The sequence below is a fragment of the Schistocerca piceifrons genome, chromosome 1 (genome assembly GCF_021461385.2).
Source record: "Schistocerca piceifrons isolate TAMUIC-IGC-003096 chromosome 1, iqSchPice1.1, whole genome shotgun sequence".
In the NCBI taxonomy this organism is placed as follows: Eukaryota; Metazoa; Arthropoda; class Insecta; order Orthoptera; family Acrididae; genus Schistocerca; species Schistocerca piceifrons.
The window spans coordinates 312,859,084-312,885,957 of record NC_060138.1 but is presented as its reverse complement, the minus strand read 5'-3'; positions in this window follow the sequence as shown (position 1 = coordinate 312,885,957).

Genomic DNA, 26,874 nt, shown 5'->3' with positions numbered 1-26,874 from the left:
ATGATTAGAATTTCAGAAAAATGGGATAATTTATTCAAGATTTATTTATTTAATCGTACGGCTAGCGCCCCTCCCCCCCCCCCCCCCCCCCCCCCCCCCCCCGTGGGGCAGACCGTTCCCCGGGTTCCAGTCTTTCAATTTGACGCCACATCGGCGACCTGCAGTCGATGAGGATTATGATGAGGACAGCACAACATCCAGTCGCTGGGTGAAGAAAATTGCCCGACCCAGCCGGGAATCGATCCCGGGCCCAGAGGATTGACAGTCCGTCACGCTAACATTTTTTAAAAAATCTCATTTTGTTCGTTTTCGTTCGTTGTATCTGCTTGGGGCGGACGTCGCAAGACACCCATTTCAATTCGTCGTTGATCCATTAACTCAGTTTTTCTATTACAGAGGGCAGCTTACCCTCTGACCGAACACGTTGAGTTACCGTGCCGGCACTATTCAGCTACCGGGGGCGTACAATTTATTCAAGAGAAAGAGTGTCAGAAACTGAGCAAGTCAATAACGCGTTAGTCCACCTCTTCCACCTCTAGCCCTTATGCAGTAATTATTCGGTTCAAAAAATGGCTCTGAGCACTATAGGACTTAACATCTGAGGCCGTCAGTCCCCTAGAGCTTAGAACTACTTAAACCTAACTAACCTAAGGACATCACACACATCCATGCCCGTGGCAGGATTCGAACCTGGGACCGTAGCGGTCGCGCGGTTCCAGACTGTAGCGCCTAGAACCGCTCAGCCACACCGGCCGGCCAATTATTCGGGTTGGCATTGATTGACAGATGTGTTGGATGTCCTCGTAAGGAACATCGTGTCAAATTCTGTCCAGTTAGTGCCTTAGATCGTCAAAATGCCGAGCTGGTTGGATTATCCTGTACATAATGTTCCAAACGTCCTCAACTGGGGATAGATCCGGCGATCATGGCAGAGTGTGGAAAGCACGAAGACAAGCAGTAGAAGCCGTTGCTGTGTGCAGGTGGATATTATATTGCTTAAATTTATGCCCAGGATGGTTTGCCATGATGGTCAACAAAACGAGGCAAAGAATATCGTCGAAATTCCGTTGTGCTATAGCCGCGGATGACAACCAAAGGATTACTATTACGGTAAGAAATGAACCCCTGGCCATCACTCCTGGTTATCGGGCCGTACGGCGGGCGACAGTCGGGTTCATAGCCCACCGTTGCCGGCCATCTACAGACACGTCTTTGCTGGTCATCGGAGCTCAGATAGAAACGAGACTCATCACTGAACACAATTATACTCCAGTCAATGAGATTCCAGGACGAAGACGTGTCTGGAGACGCCCCGGACAGTGGTGGTTGGATACCAACCTGACTGTCGCCCGCCATACAGCGGACAGCCAAGAGTGACGGTCGGGATGCCATTGCTTTCTTTAGCAGGACCCCTTCGGTTGTCATCTGTGGTACCCTTACAGCATAGCAGTACGTCGACGATATTCCACGACCCGCTTTGTTGTCCTTCATGGCAGGCCATCCTGAGCTTACTTTTAATGTCCATCAGGCGAGAGTTTCTACTACTTGTCAAACCCCACCTTTGCCAGCAGGGGCGCCGGATATCTCTCCCCAACTGAGAACACCTGGAGCACAGTCAGACCAGCTCTGGATTTTGATGTTCTAACACACCAATTCGATAGAATTTGGCTCGATATCCTTCAGAAGGACATCCAAGAACTCTTATCAGTCAATTTCAAGCCGAATAATTGCTTGCATAATGGCTAGAGGTAGACCAGCGCTTTATTGACTTGCCCAATTTATGAAGCTCTTTCTCTTCAATAGATTATCCAATCTTTCTGAAACTGTAATGATTTGTTTTGTAAGTTGCTCTCTATATTATGTTCCGTCTGAAATTTAGACTCAAGTTACAGAAGCTAATACGACCTGAGCTGTAACTGATCTGAATGCAGGTTGACTTTGTATTAAATGTGCAACTGAAGTGTAACAATTATCTGGCCCTAATTATAATTTCCTCTTGTCTCGCGACTTGACAATATTGTTGCAGATTTCTCGAAAGCATAACAGCAAGCAGGCAGTGTCTAAGCTAGATTTTTTTTGTTTCTAAATACACAATCAAACTGTTGCGTATGGTAATGCGTAATGATGGGGGGGGGGGGGGGGGGAGTAACTATTCCTATGAAATAATATGCCAAGATAACTATTTTAGAATGAAATATATATTCAAAAGCACAGAGTAATACTTAGCGTGATCTTCACACATAACATGGGACTGAACAATACTACGGTTAATGTGAACAATTATTTTATAAAAGAACACAAAGTTAACAGAGAATTTATATAAAACGAAAACAGAATAATCAATTAATATGCACATCCAAGACTCAGGGAGGTGGGGTGATCTTTCTCACAGCTCTGAGCAAGTTAACTAGCTGACAATAATTATTCCTAGCAGCGCAGTGCTGCAGTCTTACCTCAGACTTCTTCTCTTCAAAAATACTGACGTTATTCAAAATTTATATCCCTTTCATTTTTAATGTACCCATTATATTCACTCTACCCGTCATTTATTCACCTATCAGATACAATCACAAATCCACAAAGCACTACTAAATACGTCCATTAGCTGCCACACGTGACATAAGAAAGTATCAGACTGCGCAGAGGCAAAGACTGTGCCACGGCAAGACCAAAGATTGTTTAACAGTAACGTATCTAGCTCTCTCTTTGACGTGCACATCTATGACATAAAAAATCGAAACGACATGATCAACTTACAGTTTGTCTGTACACCTACATCATATCTAACAATTTCCGCCCCATTTAGATAATTCCTTTGCGCTACGTCGTTCTTTCTTTTTTCTTACAGTGTATTTTGATAACCGCGACTCACTCATCAAAACCGATAACGCACTTTCCGTTGGCGCTAACCTGCACTCTTGAGATAAGACACGCTTTTTGCCTATCTGTTGTTGTATTTCTCATCCTTTCCTTCCTCCCTTTAGAACCCACACTCAGCTACAGGATACAACAATATTGGCGCCGAGAGTGGTCCATTGTTTGCCATTTTCTTGTGTTCTGTGACTGTATTGTAAATTTGCGGAATAATTTCCGCTGGTTCACACACTTTTTCTGGTATTTAATTAGGATGATGCGTTTCGGCAGCGTGTTGCAATAATCTGACGCATTACCATTACACATACATTACACTGAGGTGGCAAAAATCGTGGGATACCTCCTAATATGGTGTCGGACTTCGTTTTGCCCGGCTTAGTGCAGCAGCTCGACGTGGCGTGGACTTAACAAGTCACTGGAAGTCCGCTACAGAAATATTGAGCCATGCTGCCTTTCTAGCCTTCCATAATTGCGAAAGTATTGCCGGTGCAGGATTTTTTGCACAAACTGACCTCTCGATTATGTCCCACAAATTCTCAAAGGGATTTATATCGGGCTATGTGGATGGTCATCACTCGCTCGAACTGTCAAGAATGTTCTTCAAACCAGTGACGAAAAATTGCGGGTCAGTGATATGGCACATCGTTGTTTGGGAGATGTGAAGTCCATGGACGGCTGCAAATGTTCTAAGTTAGACCAGAGGACCCTGGCCATTCAATGTAAACGCAGTCCGCACCGATATGGAGCAAGCAGCAGCTTGCGCAGTGCCTTGTTGACAACTTGGGTCCATGGCTTCGTGGGGTCTGCGCCACGTTCGAACCCTATCATCAGAGTTTACCAAGTGAAATCAAGGCTCATCTGACCAGGCCACGGTTTTCCAGTCGTATACTATCCGACCGATATGGTCACAAGCCCAAGAGAGGAGCTGCAGGGGATATTGCACTTCTAGCAAAGGCGCATGCTTCGGTCGTCTGCCATAGCCCATCATCGCCAAAATTCGCTGCACTGTCCTAATGGATGCGTTCGTAGTACGTTTCATACAGATTTCTGCGGTAATTTCACGCAATTTTGGTTGTCTGTTAGCTATGACAACTCTACGCAAACGTCGCTGCTCTCGGTCGTTAAGTGAAGACTGTCGGCCACTGCGTTGTTCGTGGTGAGAGGTAATGCCTGAAATTTGGTATTCTCGACACTCTCTTGACACTGTCGATCTCTGAATACTGAATTCCGTAATGATTTCCGAAATGAAATGTCCCATGCATCTTGCTCCAACCACAAATCCGCGTTTATAGTCTGTTAATTCCCGTCGTGCGGTCACAATCATGTCGTAAACCTTTTCACGTGAATCACCTGAATACAAATGACAACTGAGCCAACGCACTGCTCTTTTTTACTTTGTGAATCGATACTGCCGCCAGCTCTATATATGCATATTGCTATCCCATAACTTTTCTCGCCTCAGTATACATTAACGTGAAGTTGGCGAGGTTCACTTGCTGGGTATGACAGGGAGATTAAATGCCGAAATATATTTTTGCTGGTAATTTAGTTGTCTGACATACAGAGCACGGTAACGAACACGTCGCAACACTTTCACATTCAGATTTTTCATCATTCTTTGGTGAATAGTAATTTGTAATGTATTCGCCACTGTGCTCTGTGTCTAGACTACTAAGTCTTCACCAAGAATTGTTATATTTCGACACGGAACCTCACAGACTCACCTAGCAAGCGAACCTCACTATCCATCAGATTAATGTAATGTACATGTAACTCTAATGAACTTGTTGATGACAACATGCATCCAAAACGCGTCGTGATAATAATTATTAGTAAAACGCGTCTGAAGCAACAGAAATTATTTCATAAATAAGACGCATTTATATTTTCGCAGATACTAGTTTCCAAATTTCAGAGCTAACTCTCTTGTAATGAAGTAACATGAAAAATCACATAATAAGGAACTCTAGAAATTATAAGCTACGTTTATTGCAGAATATATTTGAGTTGCTAGAGTGAGGATCTGTCCATGAGATTGGGCTTGGGGCCTCTATCATCCAGCCAGTTAAAGACTTATACACATAGCCTAACATACCTGCTGTAACAACAAATTTGACGCAGTTCATGAATTCAGAGGTAGAATCACAAAACCAGAGAAATCTAGTAAAGGGAAGACAGAAAGGGAAAGACTCTTCTCTAAGAAAAAATAACGGAAAGAATGATTTCCTGTGTGTAGGCGGAAATGACAGAAAGAAACAAAATTCCGATCTTTTACACGCTCGCCTACTCGTTCTGCGCGGAGCAGTGTTTACAATCATATTGCTAAGTAAAATCTAAGTAAAATATTTAAAATGGTGAGTGCATCCATCTGTTTCACATTGTACTAGCGAACCCGGCAATGCGTCGCAATCGCTAAATACACTAAGGTGACAAAAGTCATGGGATAGCGATATGCACATATACAGGTGGCGGTAGCGTCGAGTACACAAGGTATAAAGCGACAGTGCATCGGCGGAGCTGTCATTTGTACCCGGGTGAATCACGTGGAGTTGTTTCCGAAGTGATTGTGGGACACTACGGGGATTAACAGACTTTGAACGTGCATTGCAGTTGGAGCTCGACACTAGGGACATTCCATTTCGAAAATCGTTACGGAATTCAATATCCGAGACCCACAGTGTCAATGAGTCTATGGAGAATACAAAATTTCAGCCATTAAGTCTTACCGCGAACAACTCAATGGTCCACGGGCTTCGCTTAATGAGCGAGAGAAGTGGCGTTTGAGTAGAGTTCTCAGAGCTAAAATGCAAGCAACCCTGTTTGAAATGACCAAACAAAGCAATGTGGGACGTACGACGAACGTATTCGTTTGGACAGTGTGAGGAATGTGTCACTGAAATGAAATGTCGTGTGGCTAGGGCCTCCCGTCGTGTAGACCGTTCGCCTGGTGCAGGTCTTTCAAGTTGACGCCACTTCGGCGACCTGCGCGTCGATGAGGATGAAATGATGATGATTAGTACAACACAACACCCAGTCCCTGAGTGGAGAAAATCTCCGACCCAGCCGGGAATCGAACCCGGGACCTTAGGATTGACAGTCCGTCACGCTGACCACTCAGCTACCGGGGCCGGACAATGTGTCATTAATGGGCTATGACATCAGACGACCGACAGCATTGCCTTAGCTAACAGCACGACACCGTCTGCAGCGCCTCAACTGGGCTCGTGACTATACCGTTCGGACCCTAGACGTCTGAGAAACCGTGGCCTTGTCAGTTGAGTCTCGATATCAGTTGGTAAGAGCTGATGATAGGATTCGAGTGTGGCGCAGATCCCACGAAGTCATGGACCCAAGGTGTCAACAAGGCTCTGTGCAAGCTGATAATGGTTCCATTATAGTGTGGGCTGTACTTAGATGGAATGGAGGGGGTCCTTAGGTCCAAACGAACAGATCATTGGCTATAAAGAGTAATGTTCGGCTACTTGTTCCCAAAAAAGGATGGAATTTGTACGGATGACAAGATGACATGTCACCAGGCCACAACTGTTCGCAATTTATTTGAAGAACATTCTGGGTAAATTCGAGCTAAGGATCTGGCCCTCCAGATCACCCGACGTGAATCCCATCGAACATTTATGAAACATAATAGAGAGGTCAGTTCTTGCCCAAAAATCATATACCGGCAACACTTTCGCAATTATGGACTGCTATAGAGACAGCATGGCTCAATATTTCTGCAGGGGCTTCTGACGACTTGTTGAGTCCATGCCACGTCGAGTTGCTGCTCTGCGCCGTGCGAAAGGAGGTCCTATACGGATTGAAATCGGTAGATGTGTTGTATATGTACATAATCAGAACTTCAAAAAAATTCAGTGATTTATTCGAGAGAAAGAGGTTTACAAATTGAGTAGTCAATACCGCGTTGGTCCACTTTTGGCCCTTGCCCAAGCAGTTTTTAGATTTGTCGTTCACTGATTGAGTTATTGGATGTCCTGAGGGATTCTGTGCCAAATTCTGTCCAACTGGTGCGTTAGATCATTAAAATTCCGAGCTTGTTAGAGGGTGCTACCCGTAATGCTCGAAATGTTCTCAGTTGGGGGAAAGATCCGGAATGCTTGGTGGCCAAGTTAGGGCTTGGCAAGCTGGAATATTAGCAGGAGAAACACTCGCCGTATGGAGGCGGACTTTACGTTACTGAAATGTACGTTCAGGATGGCTTGCTATGAAGGGCAACAAAACGGGGCACAGAATAACGTCGATGTATCGCTGTGCTGTAAGAGTGCCGCAGAAGGAGTCCTGCTGCAAAATGTAATGCGACACCAGACCGTCACCCCTGGTTATCGGGTAGTATGGATTTCGACGGTCAAGTTGGTATCGCACCGCTGTATAGGGTGTCTCCAGACAAGTCTTCGCTGATCATCGGGGCTCAGTCCGAAACGGAACTTATCACTGAAAGCAACTGTACTCCATTGAATGAGATTCCAGGCCGAATGGGCTCGACACCAGTGTAAACGGGCTTGTTGGTGTATGAAAGTCAGTGGTAGTCGGTACAAGGGGCGCCGTGAGCTCAATCCCGTTTCTGTGAATCGCCTAATAATGGTCATTGTGGTCACTGAAGCTGCAGTTGCTCGTCGAATCGTTAATAGTGATGAATCCAGGGCTCTGGGTGCTTTTCTGATGACTGCTCGCTCCTAACGTGCTGCCGTCTCTTTACGTCCACCGCTTCCTTCTTGACGCTGTACTCAACTAAAGCTCACCCATTCCAGACAGCATGGTCCAATAGTGGCATCACTCCTATTCAAATGTCGAGTGATTTGCTGATTACTCCAGCCAGATTCTTTGAGCTCAATTACACGTCCTCTTTCAAATGCTGAAATCTGCGTATGCGATGAGGTGACAAAAGTCATGGCATACCTCCTAATGTTGTATTCGACCTCCTACTGCCTGGTGTGGTGCAGCAGCTCGACGTGGCATGGACTCAACAAGTCGCTGGACGTCCCTAGCACAAATATTGTGGCATGCTCTCTCTATAGTTGTCCATAATTGCCAAAGAGTTGTCAGTACAGAATGTTGTGCCCGAACTTACCTCTCGATTAAATCCCATATATCTACGATGGGATTCATTTCGTGTGATGAGTGCCCAAATCATTCGCTCGAATTGATGAGAATGTTCTTCAGACCAGTCGCGAACAACTGTGACGCAATTGTTTGAAAACATGAAGTCCATGAATGTCTGCGAATGGTCTCCGAGCAGCAGAACATAGCAATTTCCAGTTAATGATCGGTTCAGCAGCCCTTACCATTATAGAGCTGCCAGCAGCTGGCGCAGTGCCTTGTTGAAAACTTGGGTCCATGGCTTCATAGAGTCTGCACCATATTCGAACCCTACCATCAGCTCTTACCAACTGAAATCGAGGTTCATATGGCCAGGCCACGGTTTTTCAGTCGTCTAGGGTCCAACTGATATGGTCACGGGCCCAGGAGAGCCGCTGTAGGTGATGTCGTACTGTTAGCAAAGGCACTCGCGTCGGTCGTCTGCTGCCGTAGACCATCAACGTCAAATTTCACTGCACTGACGTAACGGATACGTTCGTAGTACATCGCAAATCGATTGGTTCAAATGGTTCAAATGGCTCTGAGCACTATGGGACTTAACTTCTGTGGTCATCAGTCCCCTAGAACTTAGAACTACTTAAACCTAACTAACCTAAGGACATCACACACATCCATGCCCGAAGCAGGATTCGAACCTGCGACCGTAGCGGTCACGCGGTTCCAGACTGAAGCGCCCTTAACCGCACGGCCTCACCGGCCGGCTCCCAAATCGATTTCTGGCGTTATTCCACGCTGTGTTCCTTGTCCGTTAGCAATGACAACTGAAATTTGGTATTCTCGACACACTCTTTGAATTCCCTTACAATTTCCGAAATGCCGAGTCCAACTACCATTCCGCGCTCGAAGTCTGTTAATTCTCATCGTTCGGTCACAATCACATCGAAAACCGTTCCATATGAATCACCTGAGTACAAATGACAGCTCCGCCGAAACACTGCCCTTTCATACCTTGTGAATCGATACTACCGCCATCTGTATGTGCGCTTAGCGTTATCCCACGATTTTCGTCACCTCAGTGTATCGTTCACGCGCCTGTCAGCTAGGCATAGTTACTGGCCAAATCAGTGCACAGAATGAAATTTGGAAAGATTTTATTCCCTGGTATCATCTCCTTTGTTTGGTGAAATTGAGCTGCAGCATCACACATTCATCCATCAACTGCCAAAGTGTACAATATGGCATTCTTCATCGATACCTGTATGACCAATTTGCGTAACTCCTTCATGGTGCGAATTATTTTTTTCCTTAGAGTGTATGTGTGGGAATTGTACATAACTCCGAAACTGGGGTACTCCTGGGAATTGCGTTAGGAAGCAAATTTCGGCTCACCTTTGCGACTTCGTCAAGTCTGGTTTATTGGCACTTGGAATTATAATAAATCACGTAGAATGTGAATGAAAAAGACTGCTTTGTTTTAGTCTATTGGTGATTAATAAGTTTTTAAAATTTGTGTGGGCAATACAACTACAAAATTTCGGAATATGCAACGATTTTCGTTTTTGGCTACTGCTTATTAAGAGCAGTAACTGGCTTTCTGGAGCACTCGTTCATGATAGGGCAACATACAACTGACAACGTGAAAAATTTGTGTAATTGTTTGCGTGCCGTCCTGTCGTAGCTACAACCGTCTGGATGGAAAGATACAGAACAACACGTTTTCAGAGCACATCTATACTATCGTATATATATCGTTGAGTACACAAATGTTGTTTAAAAATGTATAGCCTATACCCGTCATAATATTTATTAGAGCAGCTGGCAAATATCTAAAGTAAATCTGTCAGCACTTTTCGAGAATTGTGCCAAGAAATTTTTCCCTTTATATATTGTATATTTACACCAAATAATGGAAAATCCAGTATGGAATCGACAGTAATATGAAAAGGATAGATTGCTACTCACCATATAGAGGAGATATTGAGTCAAGACAGTCACAACAGAAAGACTGCTATAAATGTGAGCTTTCGGCCAAAAGTCCTTCCTCTAACATAGAAAACACATACACACATATTCTTGCAAGCACAACTCACACACATATGACCACTGCGTCTGACCACCGAGGCCTCAGTGGCCAGAGGCAGTCATGGGTGTATGAGCTGAGCTTTCAAGAACGTGTGTGAGTCTTTTAGGTTAGAAGAAGGTATACTGGTCGAAAGTTCACATGTATAGAAGCCTTTTTGGTGGGCCTGTCCGCGAGTCATCTCCAATACATGATGAGTGGCAATCTATCCTTATTACATACTGGCTGTACCCGGCCACGTTTTGCTGCGGCTCAGTCTGCTTAAATGAAACAGAAAGAAAAGAGGAAGCACACGTCTCTAACATGTACGGGAATTAGATGTAATCTCCCTCTCTCGCCTGTCTTCGTCCATCTCCTTCTCTCCCTTCCTTTGACCATCTCCCCTCCTTTCTCTCTCTCTGTCCATCACGTCCCGCGTCCTCCCCCTCACTCTGCATGTACTCACACCCGCTCTCTTTGACCTTGAGCCTTGTTTATTGTATTGAAAATACAAATTCTGTAGTAGTATTTTAATCATAAACCAGTATGCCATGAATACAACTTTCCTGTTTGCTAACAACGACTGTATATACATATAGTTTATATGTATCTAAGCGTTTATTACAACATCGTGTAAAGATTTGAAGTAAATCGGAAAGGTACATTTTAGGAGTTTTGGTAACAATGTTACGTACATATTACAGAATTAGGTACCGAAAAACATGCCCGTATTTGAATTCAACGTTGGGGCAAAATTTCAAAGCACTCGGTCAAGAACTTTCGGAGGTTAACTATTTTGACCAAACCAACATTTAGATTTTTATTACGTTTCCCTATATATATATATATATATATATATATATATATATATATATATATATATATACACTCCTGGAAATTGAAATAAGAACACCGTGAATTCATTGTCCCAGGAAGGGGAAACTTTATTGACACATTCCTGGGGTCAGATACATCACATGATCACACTGACAGAACCACAGGCACATAGACACAGGCAACAGAGCATGCACAATGTCGGCACTAGTACAGTGTATATCCACCTTTCGCAGCAATGCAGGCTGCTATTCTCCCATGGAGACGATCGTAGAGATTCTGGATGTAGTCCTGTGGAACGGCTTGCCATGCCATTTCCACCTGGCGCCTCAGTTGGACCAGCGTTCGTGCTGGACGTGCAGACCGCGTGAGACAACGCTTCATCCAGTCCCAAACATGCTCAATGGGGGACAGATCCGGAGATCTTGCTGGCCAGGGTAGTTGACTTACACCTTCTAGAGCACGTTGGGTGGCACGGGATACATGCGGACGTGCATTGTCCTGTTGGAACAGCAAGTTCCCTTGCCGGTCTAGGACTGGTAGAACGATGGGTTCGATGACGGTTTGGATGTACCATGCGCTATTCAGTGTACCCTCGACGATCACCAGTGGTGTACGGCCAGTGTAGGAGATCGCTCCCCACACCATGATGCCAGGTGTTGGCCCTGTGTGCCTCGGTCGTATGCAGTCCTGATTGTGGCGCTCACCTGCACGGCGCCAAACACGCATACGACCATCATTGGCACCAAGGCAGAAGCGACTCTCATCGCTGAAGACGACACGTCTCCATTCGTCCCTCCATTCACGCCTGTCGCGACACCACTGAAGGCGGGCTGCACGATGTTGGGGCGTGAGCGGAAGACGGCCTAACGGTGTGCGGGACCGTAGCCCAGCTTCATGGAGACGGTTGCGAATGGTCCTCGCCGATACCCCAGGAGCAACAGTGTCCCTAATTTGCTGGGAAGTGGCGGTGCGGTCCCCTACGGCACTGCGTAGGATCCTACGGTCTTGGCGTGCATCCGCGCGTCGCTGCGGTCCGGTCCCAGATCGACGGGCACGTGCACCTTCCGCCGACCACTGGCGACAACATCGATGTACTGTGGAGACCTCACGCCCCACGTGTTGAGCAATTCGGCAGTACGTCCACCCGGCCTCCCGCATGTCCACTATACGCCCTCGCTCAAAGTCCGTCAACTGCACATACGGTTCACGTCCATGCTGTCGCGGCATGCTACCAGTGTTAAAGACTGCGATGGAGCTCCGTATGCCACGGCAAACTGGCTGACACTGACGGCGGCGGTGCACAAATGCTGCGCAGCTAGCGCCATTCGACGGCCAACACCGCGGTTCCTGGTGTGTCCGCTGTGCCGTGCGTGTGATCATTGCTTGTACAGCCCTCTCGCAGTGTCCGGAGCAAGTATGGTGGGTCTGACACACCGGTGTCAATGTGTTCTTTTTTCCATTTCCAGGAGTGTATATATATATATATATATATATATATATATATATATATATGTATATATATATGCCGTTCCAGTAGGTATATAAATAGATGTGAGAATTCGAACGCAACGTTTTGCAACGTCAAAACTTCGAAGCAGTCTGTGAAGAACTTTCGTATTGAAAATGTAAATGCTCCTAAACGCAAATCTCCGAAAGTTTTTGATGGAATACTTTGAAATTTTGACACAGCGTTACACTTAAATACACATGTGATTTTAATATTCCGATTTTTAAATATATAATTTTTTTATGAATTTAATGTTACAAAGGAATATCTCTCTCTCTCTCTCTCTCTCCCTCTCTCTCTGTCTATATATATATATATATATATATATATATATATATATCATGCCTGTGTTAGAATGCAACATTGTGTCAAAATTTCAAAGCAAACTAACAAGAACTTTAGGTTATACACGATTTTGAACAAAAGGACATTTACATTTTTTAATATATATTTATATATTACGTGTATAAAAAAATATGTAGCTTACGTCTGTCCCAATTATTTATTAGAGTATCGTGCAAGAATATGAAGTATATCGGACAAGAACTTTTCGAGATTCTTGGAATCAATGTTTCCGCTTTGTGTTAGATACGAGTGTATATTGCTATTATACTTCTGTTGCATAAATTATGACGTTATCAAAGTTTTGTTGGTATGTTGTTATTGTAGGCCTTAAATTATCTGAGTGACACAAGAACTTCTCATATTTTCTTACACAGGCTTTTGAATTGTGCGGCTGGTTCCGGTGGAGGTTCGAGTCCTCCCTCGGGCATGGGTGTGTGTGTGTTTGTCCTTAATGTAATTTAGGTTAAGTAGTGTGTAAGCTTGGGGACTGATGACCTTAGCAGTTAAGTCCCATAAGATTTCTCACACATTTGAACATTTTTAATTGTAATTTATTGGCGTTATGCACTGATGTAAGCAATTTATTATTATTAAATCCAGACATTTCACATGTTTTACGATAATCAAACAATATATTATTATTACATTAAAACAATTTAAATATACAGTGTATACTGAGGGGGAGTGAGACGGAGACAAAAAAAAAGATCCATCCTTCTCCACTTCTCCACAGGACTGCATCCTTGACCCACAGTTGCCTTTAAATGTTCTCAGTACTCATAAATCACTTATCAGACACTTTCAGCAGCAGTATGAGGTTGTTCCCTGACAATGCTTTTGTTAACTGCACCCTTCGCCATGGATTGTACAGTGGCGGGGTATGCATGCAGAGAGAAACGGGAACACAGGAGAAGTGTGACAGTCTACGATAAGTAAGTTCGTAGTTAGTGAATTTCCCGGGACATTTGGCAGTCAGTATCAAAGGCGACAGGTAGCCACAGTGGCTGAACACTAAAGAGGCACTGAGTCTGATGATAGAGGGAACGCGAATCGTGGTATCTACTGTGACGGGTTCGGAGTACAGTCCGTCCACTGACCACAAAAGGCAGGAGGTCAAGTTTAAATGCAAGTAAACAGCCGAAGAAGATCCAGGAAAACCGCATCCTTTGCTGTCGAGTGAAAGCAGAACTGGCTGTACGGCGCTGTGTGCGGGGAGAAGTGCCAGTGACCGCCGCCGGTAGATAGCCGGCCGCCCACGGCCGCCGTAAGGTCGCGGGCGTAGTGGGACAATGGGGCGGTCGGGGTCGGCGTGCTGCTACACTTTCTCCCGGCCGCGAGGGAGCGCCGCGCCGCGCCGCCGAGCCGTGAGTCACGCAGAAAGCCGCGCAGGGGTCGCCCACGTCACCGCGGCTTTCGACCTGTCCTCTGTACCAGTTGGCGGTCTGTCACCTCAGCCAGCTGCTCGCGTCACTACTTTACCCACCTGCCTAGCAATGACCAGGTAACAGAGGGACAAATTATACAGGGTCTTTCAAAATAGCATAATTTCAGGTATACGTTCCGTGTACCCATGCAAATTATAAAAGGTGATGTACATGTATATGTATCTATGTATGTATGTTTTACATCTCCTCCTATACCACCGATTTCAACGAAACTTCACACAAGTATCACTTACTGTGTGGAAACAAGCCCCACTCCTTTCATAGATGAGTAATCTATGAAAGGAGTGGGGGTGGGGTGAAAAAGCCAGTGTAGCCCATGACGCATGATTAGCCATACTTCAGTCATCCAGCATTTTAGAGTGAGAGCACTTAGAGTCTTGAAGCAAACTCTACATATAATTTCAAACCCTTACGAAACTTTTTCTTGCTGACAACACCCACAAAATGATGAAAGGGAGAAAAATTGTTGCTTACTACATTTTCATTGTTCATGCAGTAAAACTGCCACATGAAGCAAGACGTTTTAATTTATTATTTCTTCACTACCAAATGTACTCGTGACACAGTTTGCAGATAGCATTCAAATATACCAATGAATGTACAAGAAAAATTACATCATTATACGACACTTAGTTCATGTCATATGACGTCATAAACACTGAGATGTTTGAAAAACTGCTGCATCATGCGACACGTTTAAATTTGTTACTTCGTTGCTACTAACTCTATTCCCAACGCTTTCCGCTGACAGTATCCACATTTGCCACTGAGTGAATCTATAAAAATATATAATTGTGCTACACACAGTCCAAGAGATACATCAAACACTGAGATGGGTGAAAAACCACTGCATCATGAAAGACGTTTTAATTTATTACTTCTTTATTACTAATTCTATCCGCCACACATTTTGCAGACAATATCCAAATATGCATCTGCATGTAGCTACAAAAATATATCACTGCAAAGCACACAATTCAGGTGATATGACATCAAATGCTGAGATGCGTAAGACACTGCAGCATCGTGCATGACATTTTAGTTTATTTTATTTTTGCTACTAAATCGATTCACAAAACATTTCTCAGTCAGAACTAACATATAACACTCGATGTATCTGCAAAATTATATCATTGTACAGACTATAGTTCAGGAGATACTAGGTCATAAACATTGTACTGCATTAAAATGAAAGTGCAGGGCGAAATTCGCTAGACATATGGCTGAAATATGTGTACAGTTACGTATGAAGCATGTTAAATATATGTAAAACATTCTTGACATACGCATATACAACAAAAGCCACAGGTAAAAAGCTATTCTAAGCCCCTGTAACAATTGCATTCAAATTTGTTACATATATTTGTTATAATCTGAAAACTGATACTGTAGAGGTAAGAAACACTACCCTCCTAATGGAATGAGCGTGATAACGTGGATAGAAAAGGGAAAGGAGGAGATAGACAGCGACAGCGAAGGAGAAGGAGGGACAGACTGAGATAGGGGAAAGGGATAAGTACAGAGAGAGGGGAGAGAAGAAGATGGACAGAGAAAAATGAGAAAGGCATAGACAGAGACAGGGTGGAGGAAGAGATCGAGAGAGGTGGGGGCGGGGGGTCAAATGAACAACGAAAGGGAAGTGGAGGAGATAGAGAAGGGAGAGGAGGTGGATATGGAAAGGAGAGGAGTGGGAGGAAGAGATGGACAGAGACAGGGGGAGAAGGAGATGGACAGAGAGGAGGTGAAGGACGAGATGGACAAAGAGAGGGGAAAGAACGAGATGGACTAATAGATTACTGAAATAAATCCAAGTCCAGGCAACGCCAGGTAATCAGCTAGTGTAGACAGTAAAAATATTCATTACAACATATATCCGGAAATGCTTGGGTTTCGAGTTAGGACTTTCAAAACATTAATATCGACTGTAACTGCTTGCTTCCCGACGGTTCATTGAGTGTTTTGTTTGGCGTTCAGTCAAGAGTTGGCAGAAGTGCTGTAACGTACGGTGACGTTGACGGAAATTCTGCGGTATCTCGTTGTGTTTGTCAGGAGAGGTACCCATGGCGAATATGTGCAGGTTGGGAGTCATTGGAAATTTGGTAATTTGTGGTAAGTTCCTGTGGGACCAAACTGCTGAGATCATCGGTCCTACTTAATCTAACTTAAACTAACTTACGCTAAAGACAACACACGCCCATGCCCGAGAGAGGACTCGAACTTCCGATGGGGGCAGCCGCGCAAAGCGTGGCAAGGCGCCTAAGACCGCACGGCTGCCCCGCGCGGCTGGAAGACATTCAGTTGTGTCTATCGTCGTCTCTGTGCTCGTGAGAAGTTTGCATCTCCTGAGCTGGAGAGGGAACGACCAAGATCTGCAATTCCTGGTGTACAGGCAGACATTCTGGTTTTCTTTACACATGACTTCTACCAGCACAAGAAGGCGTTGCAGATAACTTTTCCTCATTCGACTGTCTGTGTACTGTCGCAAGAGCAACGATTGTATCCTAATCATTTGCAATGTGTGCAGGCCCTGCCACCAACAGATTGTCCTGCTTCTTGCAGCAGTCTGCGACAAATATGAATTCTCCTACGATAGTATTACACACATCTGAAACACAGTTCACACGATATGGCATTAAAAACTATCACAACTGGCAAGTGTGGGCATATGCAAACCCTCGATACAACGTTTCGTCGCTTCACCAAGAGCGGTTCTCCCTCAACATGTGGGCTGATATCGTTGGCGGTCGTTTAATTCTACCCCATGTACTCGTAAACAGACTTACGGGGCAAGAGTGCACGAACTTTGTGGAAACACCATACCTCGTGTTTTTGAATGCATTTCACTGATAATTCGTCAACAAGCTCGCTTCTTGAATGATGACGCTCCTGCACACTTCGGCCATACGGCTCCCTAGTACTTAGATGGAACGTTTCCTGATCGGTGGATATGTAGTTGTGGCTCAGTTACTTAGTCTCTACGTTGAGCTGGTTTGAACCTTATTGATTTCTAGATATTGACCTTGCAAAATCGCTACAGTATTTGTCTCTGGTGCCTGATATGGTATCCCATCGGTATCGAATTACGGTAGGTTGTGATGAAATACGCAATACTCATGGAATTTGGGGTCGTTCTCGCAGGGCCATGAGACGTTCATGTGAGGACTATAATCAAGCAGGAGGTGGACATTTTGAACATCTTTTGTCACTGCGGCTACCTGCTGGAAGAAAAACATTCCGCCGAATATCACTATTTTCAAGGCTCTAACTCGGAAGTCAATCATTCCCGAACAGAAATTGTGGTGAACCTTTTTATTGTTTACGTATAGGGAATACATATCAGAAATAATGCCCTCTGTTTTTGGAACACACTGTATTTTAGTCTAAGAACCTGATGGATGTTGCAGAATTTGATACCACACTGTGGGGGAAGGCAAAGTTTCACGAGTCTGTCCTCGACTGCTGAAGTCTATGTGGTCGCCTCTGCCTCCATACTGTCCTGGTAGAAATCCATTCCCAACTCCCAACATACAAATCAGCGGCATGGCTCACAGTAGACCTCCGACCTCCCAGTAAGTATTATCCTGGTTTTTCTCTCTCCGTAGGCTAAATTACAGAAAATGTCTGTAATTTTCATCAAGTGGTTTACTAGCAAATCTCTAAGTATTTCATTTGCGCATTTACGATTTCAACACGAATATTTTATTTATTTATCTCTTATTTAGACATCATACTGGGACCCTAAGGCTCTCTCTTACATCTGACCGGGATGGACACGTACCAAAGATATTTCAAAGTCTACCCAATAATAATAACAATAATAACTGACACTAATATAGTGATAGTAATAGTAGTAGTAGTGAGCAGTAGTAGTAGTAGTAGTAATAGTAAATGTCATTTAGAATGATATAAATTGGCTCACTTGAAGCCATGTTTGGTATTATCAAACTCGGAATGGACAAAGGAAGAGGAGAAGATTGAGATGACAATGACAGCGACTGTTAGGAAAGGACAGAGTATAAATAAAAATCTCTGCCGGCAAGTAGTAGGGTCAAATAGTGGGGGAAGGGGACTGACGAGATTGAGCTACACAGAATGTGGTACAGATGGCTACTGTGATAGGAAGTGGACCATTAGTCGTCTTTTAGAGTTCGGAAGGAATTAGTTTATCTGATATTTTCAGGAAGATTGTTTCAAAAACCGATTCCTGATACAGAAAATGATTTAGAAAGTTTGGCATTCATATGTGATAGTACAGAGAGTGTTACTTTGTTGGTGACGAGTATTTCTGCTGTGCTGTTCAGATAGTAGAGTAAGAGTTGAAAACAAATAACAGGGTGTGCAATGACTGGGAAGACGGCAGAGGAAACAAACAGCTTGACAGTCTCTACGCTTGTCGGCAATGAAAACTGTTCGTCGACTGGTGTGATACGGTCGAAAAAAGCATACGTCACAAATGTATCGTATACAAGGATTCATCGCCAGTCCCAGCATACGTGAGCTTTCGTACGAATCACCCCATTTCAAGTATGGGAAGTATTAATGTCTGTACGAGATTCTTTTTAATATACCGGCAGTGAATGAAGCGATTGTGACACCTTCTTACAGACAGCAGCTGTGTGTTCAGTCCAGTCTAAATGTTGGTCCAGAAAAATCCACAGGTTCTTTGCAGAAGAAAAAAGGTTATTTCTGTGCCGGTTAGGATTAATGGTGGAAGAGATTCTGTGAACTGAGGAGTTCAAATGGTTCAAATGGCTCTGAGCACTATGGGACTTAACATCTGAGGTCATCAGTCCCCTAGAACTTAGAACTACTTAAACCTAACTAACCTAACGACATCACACACATCCATGCCCGAGGCAGGATTCGAACCTGCGACCGTAGCAGTCGCGCGGTTCCGGAGTGCAGCGCCTAGAATCGCGTGGCCACCGCGGTCGGCTAACTGAGGAGTAATAAGCCTTTTGCTAGCAACTAAGATTCCTTGCATTTTAGTCGGGTTAAGTTTCAAACCTATGCTCTGCGCCCACACTGACAGGGCAAGGTAATCGGCATTTATGTGCTGGATGGCTTTACATAGGTGTGTTGGACTTATCCTTGGATGTAACTGAGTGTTGTTAGCGTATAGGTGATATCTGCAGTGGAAGAGAATGGGTGACACATCATATAGTGACAAAGAGTACTCTCCCCAATACTGATCCTTGTGGAACCTCTGATATTACTTCCCTCCATTGCGACCTTTTCATTAGAATCATTACACCTTATTGGCGAGATGTAAGGTACGAGTGGAACGACTGTACAACACCTGGAGAAAAATTGGACGCAAGAGTTTAGCAAGTAGAATGTCAAAGTCGTCAGTGTCGAAAGCTTTGCTGAAATCCAAAAAAGACATAATATTCCCTGTTGCTTATCCGTATCTTGTTTCATTCCGTCAGTCACTTTTAGAAGAGAAGTCATCTACAGCGACTGCTACGAACAAGGAAAATACAAACTGACTAAAGAAGTCTGTTCATTTACGTGACATTTTAATTAGAACATACACTGATGAGCCTGTGAATGCTGCTCAACGCGAGTCTAAATGGCGCCTGGTGGCGTTGCTGGGACGAGACGTGACCAGGAAAGTAAATAAGTGGAGGAGAGACAGTTGGGTAACTATTCCAGCTACGATACGGTCCGTAAATGAGCAGATCCACAGACGTAAGCGACTTTGACAAAGCGTACATTGTTACAACCTGCCGCTGAGGAGCGACTATCTCTGAAGATACTAAAATGTAAACTTTCACGGCCGGAAATGTCATGTCCATTATAATTATCCGGGCTGTTATGCCGTGGTCGGTTGATGAATTCTGGGGTGATTCCCAACGTTTCGTCTCCGACTGCGGGAGACATCTTCAAGGGGGTCCGTAGCTTGATGGAAGGTCCAACACACATACTGGCTCGCTACTTGACTGCCGCTAAATTCCGTGTCCGCGCGCTCCCGCGCCGCGGCGTGACGTCACGTGTTTTGAAAACGTCAGTGTTTAGCGATTTCGATTGCCTCCCTGTAGAGCCTTTCGTAGTATCTACTCGTGGCCGCTAGTACTTGCGTCTCCTCGAAACGAATATTGTGGTTCCCTGGCTGGAAAGCATGCCCCGCAACAGCTGATCGTTCCGTTTCTCCTCTTCTACAATTTCCCTTGTGCTCTTCCAAACGTTTAGAAACAGTTCTTTTGGTGGTACCCACATAAACATCGCCACAGCTGCGTGGGATCCTATACACTCCAGATTTTTCCAATGGTTTGCGAGCGTCCTTGGCAGGCCTAAGGTATTCCTGTATCTTCCTGGTGGGCTTGTAAATTACGGTAATATTCCGCTTCGTCAAGATCCTCCCTATTCTTTCCGTTACATTTTTAACAAACGGCAGGAAAACCTTAGATTTTGTAGTAGCCTGTACGTCAGTATGATTTCTGCGTGGCTGCCTCAACGCGCGTTTTATTTCGGCGGACGAATATCCGTTCTTCGTTAGTGCATTGTGGAGATGTTCCATCTCAGCGTCGAGCAACTCAGGTTCACAAATATTTCTAGCTCTGTCCGCTAACGTCTTGATTACACCCCGCTTCTGTTGTGGGTGGTGGTTCGAATCCCTGTGCAAATAACGGTCCGTGTGCGTGGGTTTGCGGTACACTGAGTGGCCCAAACTACCATTTTCGTTTCTAAACACAAGCACATCGAGGAAATGTAGTTTGCCGTCTACCTCCTCCTCCATAGTAAACTGAATTCTTGAGTTTATACTGTTCAGATGTTCGTGGAACCGGCTTAGTTCCTCCCTACCATGTCTCCACAACACAAACGTGTCATCCACGTATCGGAACCATATATTTGGTTTCTTGCTGGCAGTACCTAAGGCCTGTTCTTCGAATTTCTCCATAAAGAAGTTTGCAATTGCGGGACTTAGGGGGCTTCCCATAGCTACGCCATCCGTTTGCTCATAAAACTGTTCATTCCACTTGAAGTATGTGGTTGTCAAACAACACTTAAACAGCTCTAAAATATCAGCAGGAAAAATTCGATCCAGCTGTTCCAATACATCATTAAGTGGAACCATGGTAAACAGCGATACCACATCGAAGCTGACCAATATGTCCTCCGGCTTGACCACTATGCCATTCAATCTGCTGATGAAATGCGTCGAATTCTTTATATACGAGTCCGAACGGCCCACATGTGGTTTTAACAGCGTAGTCAAAAACTTGGCTAACGAGTAGGTGGGCGAACCAATGGCACTTAGTATCGGTCTTAACGGAACATTTTCTTTATGAATTTTGGGCAATCCATAAAGCCTCGGTGGTAGCGCAACCGAACTGCAGAGACCTTTCTGTACACTCTCTTCAATGGAGGACTTTTTTATTAACCGCGACACAGTTCTGAGAACGTTGTTAGTGGGGTCCTTATTCAGCTTCCTATATGCTTGCGGATCCAGTAGATCCGTAATTTTTCTCTGATAGTCGGCCACATCCATAACCACCGTTGCGCTTCCTTTGTCAGCTGGGAGAACCAAAATACTATCGTCGTCATTCAGGAGTTTTAAAACTCTTCTCTCACCCACAGTTATATTACATTTCGGCGGTTTTGCATTAGCTAATATTCTCACTGTTTCTATACGGATTTATTCAGCTGTTACAGAATCTACACTGCGCATTCCTGCTTCTACATTGGCTATAATTTCTTCCGTGGGCACAAAACGCGGACTAACAGCAAAATTTCCTCCCTTGGCAAGCACAGATGCCTCATCGTCAGATAACGAACATTTGGACAAATTGATAACGGTCCGGGAAACGTCTAAATGCCGAACAGTCTGATTAGGTAGCAAATTATCAAACTTCTTCTTCTGTCTACTAGACGTCGTCAACATACGCTTCCCCATAGTATCATGCAGTAGTCTATCAATTTTATCCCAGTCACCGCTGCACAGTTTATTACTGATCGTAATATGGAGAGACATTAACTTACAGTTTGTGCTTGCCAAGTCCCGTCGGGTCTGCTGAATGCGCTCTCGTAGTAAGGCCTCCTCAGTCCGTTTGAAAATGCGTTGTGCCTTTCCCGAATAGAACAGTCGCTTTATCTTCAGAAACTTCGGTATAACGCTGACGGCTCTGCAACGAGACAGGAATGTGAGGGAACACAAAAGCTGCACTCTCTTCTTCTGGAGTCCTTCCAGGCGTCGCACTTCTCTTCACATCTCCTCCCCGTAGAGGCGTCTGATACTAAAATGTAAACTTTCACGGCCGGAAATATCATGTCCATTATAATTATCCGGGCTGTTATGCCGTGGTCGGTTGATGAACGTTTCGTCTCCGACTGCGCGAGACATCTTCAAGGGGGTCCGTAGCTTGATGGAAGGTCCAACACACATACTGGCTCGCTACTTGACTGCCGCTAAATTCCGTGTCCGCGCGCCCCCGCGCCGTGGCGTGACGTCACGTGTTTTGAAAACGTCAGTGCAATTGGCCGCTGTCCGTCGCCGTCGATCGCCGTTGCCATCACCCAGTAGTGGACGAGTGGTACACATCTTCTTTAACACCGGCATCCATATACCGTTTAATTTGACGCCCTCCTCCTTTCGGTTGAAATTATTTGGGTGTTTAGCGATTTCGATTGCCTCCCTGTAGAGCCTTTCGTAGTATCCGCTCGTGGCCGCTAGTACTTGCGTCTTCTCGAAACGAATATTGTGGTTCCCTGGCTGGAAAGCATGCTCCGCAACAGCTGATCGTTCCGTTTCTCCTCTTCTACAATTTCCCTTGTGCTCTTCCAAACGTTTAGAAACAGTTCTTTTGGTGGTACCCACATAAACATCGCCACAGCTGCGTGGGATTCTATACACTCCAGATTTTTCCAATGGTTTGCGAGCGTCCTTGGCAGGCCTAAGGTATTCCTGTATCTTCCTGGTGGGCTTGTAAATCACGGTAATATTCCGCTTCGTCAAGATCCTCCCTATTCTTTCCGTTACATTTTTAATGATGTATTGGAACAGCTGGATCGAATTTTTCCTGCCGATGATTTAGATCTGTTTAAGTGTTGTTTGACGACCACATACTTCAAGTGGAATGAACAGTTTTATGAGCAAACGGATGGCGTAGCTATGGGACGCCCCCTAAGTGCCGTAATTGCAAACTTCTTTATGGAGAAATTCGAGGAACAGGCCTTAGGTACTGCCAGCAAGAAACCAAATATATGGTTCCGATACGTGGATGACACGTTTGTGTTGTGGAGACATGGTAGGGAGGAACTAAGCCGGTTCCACGAACATCTGAACAGTATAAACTCAAGAATTCAGTTTACTATGGAGGAGGAGGTGGACGGCAAACTACATTTCCTCGACGTGCCTGTGTTTAGAAACGAAAATGGTAGTTTGGGCCACTCAGTGTACCGCAAACCCACGCACACGGACCGTTATTTGCACAGGGATTCGAACCACCACCCACAACAGAAGCGGGGTGTTATCAAGACATTAGCGGACAGAGCTAGAAATATTTGTGAACCTGAGTTGCTCGACGCTGAGATGGAACATCTCCACAATGCACTAACGAAGAACGGATATTCGTCCGCCGAAATAAAACGTGCGTTGAGGCAGCCACGCAGAAATCATACTGACGTACAGGCTACTGCAAAATCTAAGGTTTTCCTGCCGTTTGTTAAAAATGTAACGGAAAGAATAGGGAGGATCTTGACGAAGCGGAATATTACCGTAATTTACAAGCCCACCAGGAAGATACAGGAATACCTTAGGCCTGCCAAGGACGCTCGCAAACCATTGGAAAAATCTGGAGTGTATAGGATCCCACGCAGCTGTGGCGATGTTTATGTGGGTACCACCAAAAGAACTGTTTCTAAACGTTTGGAAGAGCACAAGGGAAATTGTAGAAGAGGAGAAACGGAACGATCAGCTGTTGCGGGGCATGCTTTCCAGCCAGGGAACCAGAATATTCGTTTCGAGGAGACGCAAGTACTAGCGGCCACGAGCGGATACTACGAAAGGCTCTACAGGGAGGCAATCGAAATCGCTAAACACCCAAATAATTTCAACCGAAAGGAGGAGGGCGTCAAATTAAACGGTATATGGATGCCGGTGTTAAAGAAGATGTGTACCACTCGTCCACTACTGGGTGATGGCAACGGCGATCGACGGCGACGGACAGCGGCCAATTGCACTGACGTTTTCAAAACACGTGACGTCACGCCACGGCGCGGGGGCGCGCGGACACGGAATTTAGCGGCAGTCAAGTAGTGAGCCAGTATGTGTGTTGGACCTTCCATCAAGCAACGGACCCCCTTGAAGATGTCTCCCGCAGTCGGAGACGAAACGTTGGGAATCACCCCAGAATTCATCAACCGACCACGGCATAACAGTCCGGATAATTATAATGGACATGATATCTCTGAAGAAAAGGCGAAGCTGGTCGGGTGTTCGAGTGCAGTAGTCGTGAGCATGTACGGAAAGTGGTTGAAGGACGGTGAAATCAAGCGTGGGCGACGTAGAGTTGTACGTCCATGCCTCATAACACAACGTGGATGTCAGAGGCTTGCCCGCCTTGTAATGCGGGACAGGCGGCGATCTGTAGCAGATCTGACGAGAGAGGGCAATGCTGGTGCAGACACATGTGTTTCGGAACACATCGTTCAGTGATCACTTTTGATCTTCGGACTGGACACCATCTTTCCATGTTGACCCAATGACATCGTCAATTAAGTCTGCGGTGGTCATGAGATCATCGAGATTGGACCCTGGTTCAATGAAATCACGCCGTTTGGTCATATCAATCACGGCTCTTGTTACACCAGGTCACGGTTGCGACCGGATACACCGTCATCCATGAGACTGGCTATTCGAAACATGCACCGCGTCACGGATGCAGGCCTGCATCACTTCGTGTTTGGTGTGTTTCCGACAGCGACGGCATCTGCCAGCAGGGTAACTCCCCATGTCAGATGGGCAGAATCGTGCTATAGTAATTTGAGGAGTACGGTAGTAAATTCACGTTCGTGTCTTGGTCATCAAATTCACCCTGTCTGGGTCAGTATTGGGCACTTACGAAAATTGTGTGACATGTACGTCAACGTCTTGTGGAACATACCTGGGACCTGTGAATGAGTTGTCGAATCTATAGCAGGGGGAATCAATGCCGTATTGCGTTCCAGAGGTGGACCAATGGGCTACTAAGAAGTTGGTCATAATGTTTGGGCTCCTAACTCTGTGTGTGTGTGTGTGTGTGTGTGTGTGTGTGTGTGTGTGTGTGTGTGTGTGTGTGTGTGTCTGTGTATGCTGTCGGTTGCTGTAGTGGCTATTCGCAGCCTGAGAAAGTCCGTGGAACACGCCACTAGGACACCGACACTGCCTGGCTCTTGACGACATGAAACTGTAAGTACTCAGAACAATTCAATGATGTTTAAAGTTCTGTTCTCGACTATACTTATGGCTATATCCGTATCAATGTGAGCAAGGGAATTTGTCACATGTAATCATATTTTCTCTACTAATAGTGAAACTCTGGTGAGAACGAGTAATTAGAAAGTGGAGTGTGCTGATGCATTTCCATGCCAATAGTAACATTTATTGCAAAAACCAATTGTATTTTCCAAGAAGCTATGACTGCCTTCCTGAATTCCAGGTAAGGTTACTCACAATCCCACTTACACTACTGACCATTAAAATTGCTACACCAAGAAGAAATGCAGATGATAAACGGGTATTCATTGGACAAATATATTATACTAGAACTGACATGTGATTACATTTTCACGCAATTTGGGTACATATATCCTGAGAAATCAGGACCCAGAACAACCACCTCTGGCCGTAATAATGGCCTTGATACGCCTGGGCATTGAGTCAAACGGAGCTTGGATGGCGTGTACAGGTACAGCTGCCCATGCAGCATCAACACGATACCACATTTCATCAAGAGTAGTGACTGGCGAATTGTGACAAACCAGTTGCTCGGCCACCATTGACCAGACATTTCCAATTGGTAAGAGATCTGGAGAATATACTGATCAGGGCAGCAGTCGAACATTTTCTGTATCCAGAAAGGCCTGTACGGGACCTGCAATATGCAATCGTGCATTATTCTGCTGAAATGTAGGGTTTCGTGGGGATTGAATGAAGGGTAGAGCCACGGGTCGTAACACATCTAAAATGTAACGTCCACTGTTCAAAGTGCCGTCAGTGCGAACAAGAGGTGACCGAGACGTGTAACCAATGCCATCCCATACCATCACGCCGGGTGATACGCCAGTATGGCGATGACGAATACACGCTTCCAATGTGCGTTCACCACGATGTGGCCAAACACGGATGCGACCATCATCATGCTGTAAACAGAATCTGGATTCATCCGAAAAAATGACGTTTTGCCACTCGTGCACCCACGTTCGTCGTTGAGTACACCATCGCAGGCGCTCCTGTCTGTGATGCAGCGTCAAGGGTAACCGCAGCCATGGTCTCCGAGCTGATAGTCCATGCTGCTGCAGACGTCGCCGAACTGTTCGTGCAGATGGTTGTCGTCTTGCAAACGTCCCTATCTGTTCACTCAGGGATCAAGATTTGGCTGCACGATCCGTTACAGCCATGCAGATAAGATGCCTGTCATCTCGACTGCTAGTGATACGACGCCGTTGGGATCCAGCACGGCGTTCCGTATTACCCTCCAGAACGCACCGATTCCATATTCTGCTAACAGTCATTGGATCTCGACCAACGTGAGCAGCAATGTCGCGATACC